At 42.1% G+C, this 13119-nt stretch overlaps 1 protein-coding gene across 1 annotated transcript in view; it reads right to left on the bottom strand.

The window, feature by feature from the left end:
* The window catches only part of LOC126292035 (amyloid-beta-like protein), a 1795419-nt gene that overhangs the window by 841115 nt on the left and 941185 nt on the right, over positions 1-13119 (bottom strand). The gene's annotated exons all lie outside the window — the stretch shown is intronic.

Below are 13119 nucleotides of genomic sequence, written 5' to 3'. Positions count from 1 at the left end.
ATAACTAAGAATTTTCTAGAGGGGCTCTGTTAGAATGGAAGCGACCGCTCGGAGCTTTTACATTTTCGAAACGCTTCGATTCAGTGCGACACCGACATTTCCTCAAACGTAAGGGGTCACGTGGCATATCTAGTCAGGTCAGCGATTACACTGAGGTCTTCGCAGAAGGACCACAGCACATTATGCTGTGCAGAAATAGTATGTTAGTCCCAGGGATGTTTGTGAAGGCCACTACTCTTCACTTGCTAATTAATGCCTCATCGGAAAGCGCTGTCCCAGACTTTCCATCGGTGATGCGATTGTGAAAGAATTTTCCTGGCCTTTTATCTTTCGTTTTGTTTAATCCACCCATTCAGACCCTCTGGCTTCAATTGTGCACATTAACTTTTACTGTGTCTTAGCTGCAACACAAATATTTTTCCCCAATGAAAACCTGAGGTAGACATGTTGAATCTTTTCATCATGCGCAAGTACTGTAGGGTATCAGTATCAAAAGATCAGCAAGTCAATGTATCAGTGCGCAGCAGCTTGTGACAACCAGAATACCTCGATGTGGTTGGTTCGCAATAAATTCCACTGTATAACTTAATACTGTTATTGCTATTTTGCATGGTAGTTACTGAATGAACATTTTGCTGTTTATTATTTTTTTAAAATGGCTCTGAGCACTATGGGACTTAACAGCTGTGGTCATCAGTCCCATAGCACTTACAACTACTTAAACCTAACTAACATCACACACATCCATGCCTGAGGCAGGATTCGAACCTGCGACCGTAGCATTCACGCGGTTCCAGGCTGTAGCGACTAGAGCCACACCACCACAACGGCCAGCGCTTTTTATTACAACAGAGAATATTTCGTAATTAGTTCTTTTAGTCCATAAAATAAAGCCAAGTGAACAAAGTATGTTTTGAAAATGGGTACATAATTTTGTATAAATTATGCATCTAAAATTATTAAAAAATCGTCTAAGAGCATTAGTATTTTAATAAACGTTTTCTTTTCCTCCAGAAAAAAATCCGTGCCTCGAAGTGTTAACATTATCTATGCTGCCTAAAATATTTAAATATTTGTATACGTAAGTGTCATAAGTGTTAATTTTCTGTTGCATGGGTGCTATGCTTAGACAGATGATTTTCTGTGTCAAATCAGAGGACAGTGAGGTGAGCGGTAAATGACGTCAGTTCATCTGCACATCGAATGTATGAAACTGAGGATATCGACGACTCAAGGACTAACAGTTAGCAAAAAAGGCAATGATTGCAGAGGTTCTGCAAACAATTTATGAACAGAGAGAAGATGATGTTTAAACTACAAATTACGGAACAATTTTTTTACTGAATTACAAAGAGGAACGATTTGTTAATAAACAATAATTAGTACGGTACATCTATTTTGTGTGTTTTTCCTTTTTAATAAACGATCGCGTTGCTGCAGTGATATAAACAGCGTAGTGAGAGATCAGCTGTGTGCGATAATCGGCGATTCGCAATAAATTTAAAATATTACTTTCATGCGGCAAATTCATATTGGCTTCTCTAAAATAGCTTTTCTGAAAGATACTAAGGAATTCTCTCACACACACACACACACACACACACACACAAGCCAATTGTCGCACAGAGCCGTAAATTATTTTAGTATATATCCGTGTAAAATTAAGAAAGGTGCCACGCTATATTAAGTTGCCCCTAACTGTCAATACCCTTTCAGTATAATATTAATTTGTAAAAAAAAATCTTTCCTTTGGACGCTGCCTATATTTTCGGAGTAATAAATCATACGATTCATTCACTTCTGTTATTCACTTCTGTTTCCGTACTCATGTGGCCAAACATCACACAATGTGGTCAATGATTTATACATTTCGATGCACTCTAGTAATAATGTCGTTTCGTCTTGTTTTCAAATAAGTTTCCACACAATAACAACAACAAAGCCAACCTAACTCAACCTAACCTAACCTCCTTGGCCTGTGTAGCACGCGAGAGACGCTGAAGAACGTTGTCCGTACTGTAGACAGACGAAATTTCCGGGAAGCGGAATACACACGGACGGAAATAGAATCGCGACACCAACTAAAACGGGTATATGAGAAGTAAACAGAAGTTGGTACGCGTATTTCTACATCTTAAATATGATGTCTATTTCCATTTCGCGCCTGTCGCAAGAGTGTGGCGCAAATAGCAAATTAGGTTGGCTTTAAATAAGCTCCGTAGCGGTCGTGAGGGTTAGTTTCCTTTAAGATTGGATGTGGTAAGTTGATGTTAGTAGCCCAATGTGAAAGTTCTAATACAAGATTTATATCAGCTCGGAGCCCCCCACGTGCTGCTGCACGTAAAGACTTACCCACGTATTACGCAGCACAAACACTTGAATGGGCCCCTGTAAATGTGACTGGACTTACATGTCTGGCTATGTTTTCGTCTGTGGGGCGCCACCTCACATTAGTCGCAATGCATCTAATGTTCCACAGAAGTATTTAATACAGGGTGTAATTTTAACATGAAACCAACTTTATACATACAGGCTGTTACAAAAAGGTACGGCCAAACTTTCAGGAAAAATTCCTCACAAACAAATAACGAAAAGATGTTATGTGGACATGTGTCCGGAAACGCTTAATTTCCATGTTAGAGCTCATTTTAGTTTCGTCAGTATGTACTATACTTCCTCGATTCAGCGCCAGTTGGTCCAACTGAAGGAAGATAATATTGACTTCGGTGCTTGTGTTGACATGCGACTCATTGCTCTACAGTACTAGCATCAAGCACATCAGTACAGGTTAGTGTTCATCACGAACGTGGTTTTGCAGTCAGTGCAATATTTACAAATGCGGAGTTGGCAAATGCCCATTTGATGTATGGATTAGCACTGGGCATTAGCCGTGGCGCGGTACGTTTGTATCGAGACAGATTTCCAGAACGAAGGTGTCCCGACAGGAAGACGTTCGAAGCAAATGATCGGCGTCTTAGGGAGCACGGAACATTCCAGCCTATGACTCGCGACTGGGGAAGACCTAGAACGACGAGGACACCTTCAATGGACGAGGCAATTCTTCGTGCAGTTAACGATAACCCTATGGTCAGCGTCAGAGAAGTTGCTGCTGTACAAGGTAAGTGCTACGGGAGAACCAGTTGTTTCCGTACCATGTACAGCGTGTGCAGGCACTGTCAGCAGCTGATTGGCCTCCACGGGTACACTTCTGCGAATGGTTCATCCAACAATGCGTCAATCCTCATTACAGTGCAAATGTTCTCTTTACGAATGAGGCTTCATTCCAACGTGATCAAATTGAAAATTTTCACAATCAACATGTGTGGGCTGACGAGAATCCGCACGCAATTATGCAATCACGTCATCAACACAGATTTTCTGTGAACGTTTGGGCAGGCATTGTTGGTGAGTCTTGATTGGGCCCATGTTCTTCCACCTACGCTCAATGGAGCACGTTATCATGATTTCATACGGGATACTCTACCTGTGCTGCTAGAACATGTGCCTTTACAAGTACGACAAAACATGTGGTTCATGCGCGATGGAGCTCCTGCACATTTCAGTTGAAGTGTTCGTACGCTTCTCAAGAACAGATTCGGTGATCGATGGATTGGTAGAGGCTGACAAATTCCATGGCCACCACGCTCTGCTGACCTCAACCCTCTTGACTTTCATTTATTGGGGCATTTGAAAGCTCCTGTCTACGCAACCCCGGTACCAAATGTAGAGACTCTTCGTGCTCGTATTGTGGACGGCTGTGATACAATACGCCATTCTCCAGGGCTGCATCAGCGCATCAGGGATTCCATGCGACGGAGGATGGATGCATGTATCCTCGCTAACGGAGGACATTTTGAACATTTCCTGCAACAAAGTGTTTGTAGTCACGCTGGTACGTTCTGTTGCTGTGTGTTTCCATTCCATGCTTAATGTGATTTGAAGAGAAGTAATAAAATGAGCTCTAACATGGAAAGTAAGCGTTTCTGGACACATGTCCACATAACATATTTTCTTTCTTTGTATGTCAGAAATGTTTTCTGAAAGTTTGGCCGTACCTTTTTGTAACACCCTGTATAAATGCTGGCAAGATTTGCAATGCAAAAATCACTTATGCATTCACGTATTTTTTAAAGTTCCGCAAATTCGAGTTTATTTCCAATACATCTACATCTACGTGATTACTCTTCTACTCACAATATAGTGCCTGGCAGAGGAAACAATGAACCACCTTCAAGCTGGCTCTCTATCTTTCCACTCTCGAAACGGCACGCGGGAAAAACGAGCACTTAAATATTTCTCTGCAAGCCCTGATTTCTCTTATTTTATCGTGATGATCATGTCTCCCCGTGTAGGTGGGTGCCAACAGAATCGGAGGAGATAACTGGTGATTGAAATTTCATGAGAAGATCCCGTCGCAACGAAAAACGCCTTTGTTTTAATGATTGCCGCTCCAATTCACGTATCATGTCTGTGACACTATCTCCCCTATTTCGCGATAATACAAAACGAGCTGCTCTTTTTCGTACGTTTTCGAAGTTATCTGTCAGTCCCACCTGATGCGGATCCCACACCGCGAGGCAATACTCCAGAATAGGGCGGACAAGCGTGGTGTAAGCAGTCTTCTTTAGTAGACCTGTTGCACCTTCTAAGTGTTCTGCCAATGAATCGCAGTCTTTGGTTTGCCCCAATGACAACATTACCTATGTGATCGAATTTAGATTATTCGTATTTGTAATCCCGAAGTATTTAGTTGAATTTACAGCCTTCAGATATGTGTGACTTATTGCTGATTTTTTATAGTAATCATGTGAATAACTTCACACTTTTCCTTATTCAGGGTCAATTGCCACTTTTCGCACCATACAGATACCTTATCTAAATCATTTTGCAAGTCTTTTCCATCATATGATTACTTTACAAGACGGTAAATGGCAGCATCATCTGCAAACAATCTAAGACGGCTACTCAGATTGTCTCCTATGTCGTTAATATAGATCAGGAACAATAGAGGGCCTATAACACTTCCTTGGGGAACGCCGGATATTAGTTCTGTTTTACTCGATGATTTTCCGTCTATTACTACGAACTGTGACTTTTCTGATAGGAAATCACGAATCTAGTCGCACATCTGAGGCGATACTCCGTATGCACGCAATAAGGATAGTAAGCTAATTTCAGAAAATGGCCGAGTTTTAAGATCTTGGAGGTGGTTTAATACACCATGGTTAATTGTGTAAATTATCTTTATAAAAGCGTTAAAGTTCCACAGTATTTAAAACTCTAAATTCCACAATGGCTGCACAAAGAAATCTTTTAAGTGCAGCTTCCATGGTTCAAATAGCTCTGAGCACTGTTGGACTTAAGATCTGAGGTCATCAGTCCCCTAGAACTTAGAACTACTTAAACCTAACTAACCTAAGGACACACATCCATGCCCGAGGCAGGATTCGAACCTGCGACCGAAGCGGTCACGCGGTTCTAGACTGAAACGCCTAGAACCGCTCGGCTACACCGGCCGGCAGCGGCTTGCATCACACGCAACATGGAAAGTAATAAACCCGTCAGATGCCGAAAAATTTCTATGTCCCAAAGTAGAAATTCTGAATAATTCACATTCCCGAACTAGCGGGTATTTCACCGCTCATCCCATAAAACTTTCTTGCAACACAAACACAGCCTGATCGCTTGCAGTAGCGTTCCAACATTGACTTCCATTCCAAAAGGCCGCTCTTCACCCAGTAAACCTCCTTCAAGTACCACTGAAGTCGGCTGAACAACTGAACATGAAAAATGCTGAAATTTTAACGTTCGTAACCTTCGTATCAGGCAACGGCCTTGCCGCAGTTGATACACCGGTTCCCGTGAGATTACCGAAGTTAAGCGCTGTCGGGCGTGATCGGCACCATCCAGGCCGCCAAGCGCTGTTGCCATTTTTCGGGGTGCACTCAGCCTCGTGATGCCAATTGAGGACCTACTCGACCGAACAGTAGCGGCTTCGGTCAAGAATACCTTCATAATAACCGGGAGAGCGGTGTGCTGACCACACACCCCTCCTATCCACATCCTCCTCTGAGGATGACACGGCAGTCGGATGGTCCCGATGGGCCACTTGTGATCTGTAGACGGAGTGGTTATAACCTTCGTAACATATGATACATCACACGGATATTTTCCAAGAAATATTATGCTGTATTCAGTTTTCTTTTATCTGCCGTACATTATTTTCAAACAATGATTTCTATGGTTTTCCTCCTTGTTCAGATTTATAAGTGTAAATATTAACCAACAATTTAGATTACACACTGAACAATTTCCTACATATATCTAACATTTACGATACTACCACTACTTTCTTTAGTAAGGGAAGCTGTTCTTAGTTGCACAGTAAATCTACTATCACATTCAGATACAGTTCTACGACATGTATCTGCAGACACCTCGTTTGTTGCAATCGCATAATGCGTTGCCAATATATTCACTTTTGTAGTTCAGGAATTACAACATTTAAGTTACAATAACTAATAAACTAATGCGGATATCGAAGGCTCGACTTCACATGCGGAATTGTCCATCTTTTCCGCTTCAAATGAGCCTACCGGCTCTTCAGTGACATACATGGTTCAATATTTATTAATTTTTGGGTAAGCTCCAATGTTGCACTGGACGCAAAAAGTGGCCATGAAGGACGGAGAAAAGTGCAGCCATTGTGCTGCCCAATAGACGGTTTTCCCCGTCCCACTGTCAACTTAGTGGCCGTTGAAAGTTAGAGCTCTGTATGGGGAAGGTACGGCCAACTTGCGAGTAGCCGCCATTTTGGGCCCATTGCGCCATTGGTGATACATTGACTTCTGCAGGATATTTAGCCTGTACATTAGAGAAGTGCACTTGTAATGGTTTCTATTTGCGAAACCATTACCACCCGCCAACCCTATTTTTCGATACCATAGATTAATGAATATTTTTCTACATCATGTCTCATATTTTTCACTCTGTTCAAATTTCGTTACATTTTTATGTATGTAGTCGATATTCTCAGATGTTGAAGTCGATATAAAATCTAGTGTGAAAATCTTTGTACTTATTGTTATCTTTGACGCTGGTTTGTGACTTTTGGCGCGAAAGCGTACAGAGTAGTCAAGCTTTGTGTTGAATATGAGCAGTCTTGACTTTGTGTTGGGAATGAAAAGATGAGTCTGAGTTATGGACAATGAAAAATGTTATGAATTTTATTAAGAGCAGTAACGGCTGCGAAATTGTATGATGAAGTAATGTTTTGAACATGTTTAAGTATAAAAAGTTTAATAAATGTGAATTTTTGTGAAAAGTGAGTGTCACGAATTACTTTCAAGTGACCATTGTTTAAAAAAGTATGAAGCACATTGCAATGAAAAACATAAATCATCAAATTGATCCTGAAAGATTGTCTTTGTAAGCTCTTCAAGTCGGCATAATTAACATCCAAGTGTCTTTCGCACCAACAGTGATAATCATGCTACCTAGACAACATTTTCAATTCCGAGCCAAAGCCAGAGCGAGATCGTCGTTGGATTGCAAATACAAAATAACTGATATTATTGTTAATTTTCTTTGGTGACTGTAATCAATTGATGTAGCAATATCTGCCACATTAAAGACCTTTTAGTTGCGCAATATAATGATCGACGTGATAATTTTTGAACTAATTAACTGTTAGTGGAGGTACTGTTATACAGTCAACCATCTAATGCACTGCTAAAACTGATCAGGGGTTTCAAACGGATGCGGAGTTTCAAACGGATGCGGAGTTTCAAACGGATGCGTAGTTGGCAGATGCCCATTTGATGTATGGATTAGCACTGGGCATTAGCCGTGGCGCGCTACGTTTGTATCGAGACAGATTTCCAGAACGAAGGTGTCCCGACACGAAGACGTTCGAAGCAATTGATCGGCGTCTTAGGGAGCACGGAACATTCCAGCCTATGACTCGCGACTGGGGAAGACCTAGAACAAAAAAACTTAACAAATGTAATCTACATGAGTCGAAAAGAATTTGTTGTATCGAACATGAAACAGTTTTTTCCCTGTTATCCTTTATTAATAGCGAAAGCAGATTTCACAGTTCTTGTTGCGGTATCGAGTTTGAACACCTGGCTTCGTAATCAGCGTTAAATTGGTCAGTAGTCAGAAGGACAAAAAGGAACCAATATGAGTCCGCAAGTGCAACGAAAATTCGCCCAATGTCTCTTTTGTCATACGAAATAAAGTACTGGATTCAAATATATACACACGGTACCTTAGCAAATATAACTGATAAATGTGCCTATATGATTATGCAAGTTTTATATTTTTGTCAGATCTATCACATAAAATTTTGTGTGCAAATTGTTCTACGACATTAGGAGAATGTTGACGAAAGAAAAAGAGAACACAATATTTTAAAAATGTGTTCGAAGAAAACTAGGCCTATGATCAAATATAGACTGTAGGAAACAGTAACAACTGTATTTATGTTAATATGTTGTGTAGTAGCGACGAAGCTAGAACAATAGAAATAGTCTCCTGTTAACGTTAATGGCTTGTAAATGATAGGTAGTAGGTTGGGCACTTATCTAGTATACTGAGCGAGGTGGCGCAGTGGTTAGCACACTGGACTCGTATTCGGGAGGACGACGGTTCAATCCCGCGTCCGGCCATCCTGATTTAGGTTTTTCGTGATTTCCCTAAATCGCTCCAGGCAAATGCCGGGATGGTTCCTCTGAAAGGGCATGGCCGACTTCCTTCCCTGTCCTTCACTAATCCGATGAGACTGATGACCTCGCTTTTGGTCTCTTCCCCCAAAAAACCAAAAAAATTATCTAGTGAAATTTTTTTGTACATTACATTGCGTGGAACAAAGTACAATTTATTACTGTGAGCATCGTAAATATATGTTTAAACCATATTGTACAGTCAATCAGGTCAAATTTTTGTCCGTTCATTATAACTTTGTACGTCGCCACTCACTGTTTTTCGTTTTATGTGCTAACAGTGGAAGTTTTATCTCTAAGACTTGTGTTTTTTAATTAAAATACCATTAAATCATCCTATTAGCTCTTCTGACTTTTTTTTGATGTTCGAATGGATTGGAAACTAAGTAACAGAAACGTAAAATGGAGACAAAGACAAAAGGCCAGAAATGAATAAAATTAACTGAACGGTTAAGTCGAGTTCCTGCAACCTTTCCCATTGCGACCAATATTCTCCTTCTTGTTGCATCTGTCCATTCAGAAGGAATTCTGTACAGTTTACTTTCCTTTTCGCCTCGAATGCAGAGAACTGAGACATTATTCTACTTACAACTTCGAAGGTACACAACATTGCCCTTGTTTCACACGTAATGCTTGGGCCCACAGTGGCTGCTAATGTCACATGATGAAATGCGGACTGCGGCAAACGCAGGGAAAAAGATGGCCGTAGTTTCCTTATACAGAGCTTTATTGGAAGTCCAGAGACAACACCATCTGTGGAGTAGAGTGTGAAACTAGCTCTCCATGTGCTCAAGCTGAGCAACACGACGAATACGGCAGCCGTTATTCACATGGAGAAAACTAATTCTGAACGACAGACCCCAAATAGCCAATAAATTTATCCCATGGTCGCCGGGAGTGAAGTACCTCAGTGTCTATCTTGAAAAAAAACTTGCTCTTTACGCAGCATATTGACGACAAGAAGACGGCAGCCCAGAAGATGGTCAGGTCATTGATTCCGTTCCTGAAGAGTAAGGATCTCAACCCTAAGACTAAACTCCAGTTGTATAAGGCAACGGTTTGGAACCCACAATGTTGAATCCTGTACGATCTCATTCCTTTCCCCCACTTCCTCCTTTTCTGTGAAAGGATACGAATCCTGTACACCTCCCGCAAACTCTACCCTCCTCACCCGCTTGTCTCGCCCATCTTCTCCCACCCCCGCCCGTTGCCACGCCTGTATTCCCACGTCCCACCCGGTCTCCATCTCTCCACCCTCCTTACCCTCTCCCAAGGTGGCTTCCGCCAGCTCCCCCTCCCTGATCATGTCCTCCTCCCCTCCATCTATCCCTCCTATCAACTTTGATCCTTTCTGCCCCCACTTCCTGTGTCCTTTCCTTTCGGCACCCTCCGTCCCTTCTCTTTCCTTTTCCCCCATCCCCCTTCCTCCGCCCCTCTTCCCCTGGGCTTCCCCTCCCACTTCCTCCCTTCCCCTATCTCCCCTGCCCACGGCATCTCTGCACTCCCCCCTCCTCTCCCCTTCCCCTTCCTCCTCCTCCTCTCTTGGCAGGTCCCCGGACTCGTACACGGTTAGTGAACATTCGCGCGCCGGAGGTCGACGCCTCGTGTTTCTGTGTGTGCTGTCGATTTGTGCTTTAGTGGTTCAGTGTTATTCATTTTGTGCACCTACAATCACGTGTGACTATTTTTCGTCTATGTCTGTGTCCAAGTGTCTGAACAACTTTTATCTTGGACTCTACGCCCGTGAATGGCTCCATGTATTTTAAAAAGTGTTTGTCTCCGTTTATATGTCCACCATCCTTTTATCTCACATTGTCGTCATTTCTGTCTTGTATGTTTCTCTGCGGCCGAAGAGCGACGTAGTATGCTCCTGCAGGCCTGCCTGTAAACAGGTTTAAAATAACAACAAAGAAAAAAAAACACAATGTTACATGGCTCCACCTCGTGGGGATCTACGTGTGTCTCCAACAAACTTCAAGAGCTGCAAAACATTTGCTACCGATGGATCACAGGAGGTCCATGGTGGACAAGAAACGTCGACATCCGCACCGCACTCCACGAGACCACTATACAACAAAAGGTCCATGACAAGGCTCTACGATTTTTGACAAAATCCATTACCTTAGGGACGAAAGGGACGAAGTTCGACAATTAGAAACCCTGCAAGTTGGCACAAGTATGGAGTACCGAAGTCAATAACGTTTCATCCCCCCCCCCCCCCACCAGTCCCCCCATAGACGATCTGTCATAGCACGAGAAAGCAGTCACACATAACAGCTTAGACAAATCTCACCCTCCACTGGAGATAGACATCACCAAAGACAGCAAGCTAAAGGGCCCATTGAGTGCCCAAGCCTAACTAAATGTGTAATAAATAGTGTTTTCCTTTTATCCTTACATGCCATCCTAGAAGAATAAGTCATCAACGATGACCTCTTCAGCACACACTACACACACACACACACACACACACACACACACACACACACACACACACAAGTCAAGCTGATTGCACCTGTCACCACAAATACGACCCGAACTTAGCCACCACCTGCAAGTCCTCGATCGCGTGTTAGTGGCTGAACAAAAGTGTCTCTTCCCTTTACAATAGGCTGTCGTGTAACAACAGCAAGTATCGAACTTTCAATATCCTTGTTGTGACATAGGTTGTTATAATGACAAGTACAGGGAGCAATAGGCAAATTTCAAGCTATATATGGGACCATTTAAGGAACTTTTGAAAATGAAGTTGGTAATGAAAGGAAAATGTAATTTTACAAAACAATGAATTTACCCACATTGTTCATGGCAATGAAGCCTGGGAGTCGACTCAAAAGTACACTCCGCAGAAATGACACTTTTAAGGAGTGTTGGGATATCTATGAGGATGGATAAAAAAATGGTTCAAATGGCTCTGAGCACTATGGGACTTAACATATGAGGTCATCCGTCCCCTAGAACTTAGAACTACTTAAACCTAACTAATCTAAGGACATCACATACATTCATACACGAGGCAGGATTCGAACCTGCGACCGTAGCGGTCGCGCGGTTCCAGACTGAAGAGCCTAGAACCGTTCGGCCACAAAGGCCGACGTGGATGGATAGGATATGAAATGTAGACATTAGGGTAGATTTAAATTAGAATCAGTAAGTAACAAAATATTGAACAAGAGATGTAACTATATCGATCACTTACAAAGAATACGAGACAGCAGCATTGTATTACATGTCGAGTGGAAGAAGAGATCGAGTTCCATTTAGGACACGCTGGAGGCAACTGTGAAGCCAGTACAGGCAAGAATTTCTAATCCTTGAAGTGGAGAAGAAGAAGACATCTTCGGATAAGTACACTGCGACACTAGCTGTGGATTGGACGATGAATTCAGATCGATCACACGTAGACTGGAATAAAGAATAGCTTCTGTTTTTTTGTTGTTGTTAAGTTAAACACTTGAAAACTGATCAAAAAACAAAAAAAAGTAAGGCATTGTATGCTCATGATAATCGCTTCGTATCTTTAACTCTAAAGAACCAGTTATGGAAAAACTGCAATATTATGATCTCCCATAAAAAAACATAAAACTTTTACGAGGGTGAGTCAAATGAAAACCTTAAATATTTTTTAAAAATATTATTTACTGTGCAGAAGTGGTGCAAAGCTGTGTCACTTTTCAACATGATCTCCCCCACGGTCAATGCAAGTCCTCCAGAGCTTACGAAGTGCATAAATTCGTGAGAAAAAAATTTATTTGGTAGTCCGCGCAACCACTCATGTTCCGCGTGGAGTACCTCTTCATCAGAACGGAACTTGTTTCCACACATTGCGTCTTTGAATGGTCCAAAAAATGGACAGTGTTTTGAAAGGAGGATATAAGATGAACAACAACAAAAGCAAAATGTGGATAATGGAATTTAGTTGAATTAAATCGGGTGATGCTGAGGGTATTATATTAGGAAATGAGACGCTTAAAGTAGTAAATGAGTTTTGGTATTTGGGGAGCAAAATAACTGGCTCCAAATGGCTCTGAGCACTATGGGACTTAACATCTGTGGTTATCAGTCCCCTAGAACTTACAACTACTTAAGCCTAACTAACCTAAGGACATCACACACATCCATGCCCGAGGCAGGATTCGAACATGCGACCGGAGCGGTCACGCGGTTCCAGACTGAAGCGCCTAGAACCGCACGGCCACAAAGGCCGGCTCACCAATTTAGTATTGGAGGCCAGCGTGGAGGGTAAAAATTGTAGAGGGAGACCAAGAGATGACTACACTAAACAGATCCAGAAGGATGTAGGTTGCAGTAGGTACTGGGAGATGAAGAAGCTTGCACAGGAAAAAGTAGCATGTAGAGCTGCATCAAACCAGTCTCTGGACGGAAGGCCACA

The sequence above is a fragment of the Schistocerca gregaria genome, chromosome 9 (assembly GCF_023897955.1).
Source record: "Schistocerca gregaria isolate iqSchGreg1 chromosome 9, iqSchGreg1.2, whole genome shotgun sequence".
Classification (NCBI taxonomy): Eukaryota; Metazoa; Arthropoda; class Insecta; order Orthoptera; family Acrididae; genus Schistocerca; species Schistocerca gregaria.
Note: the sequence above shows the minus strand (reverse complement) of the source record. Positions and strands in the feature narration are given on the sequence as shown.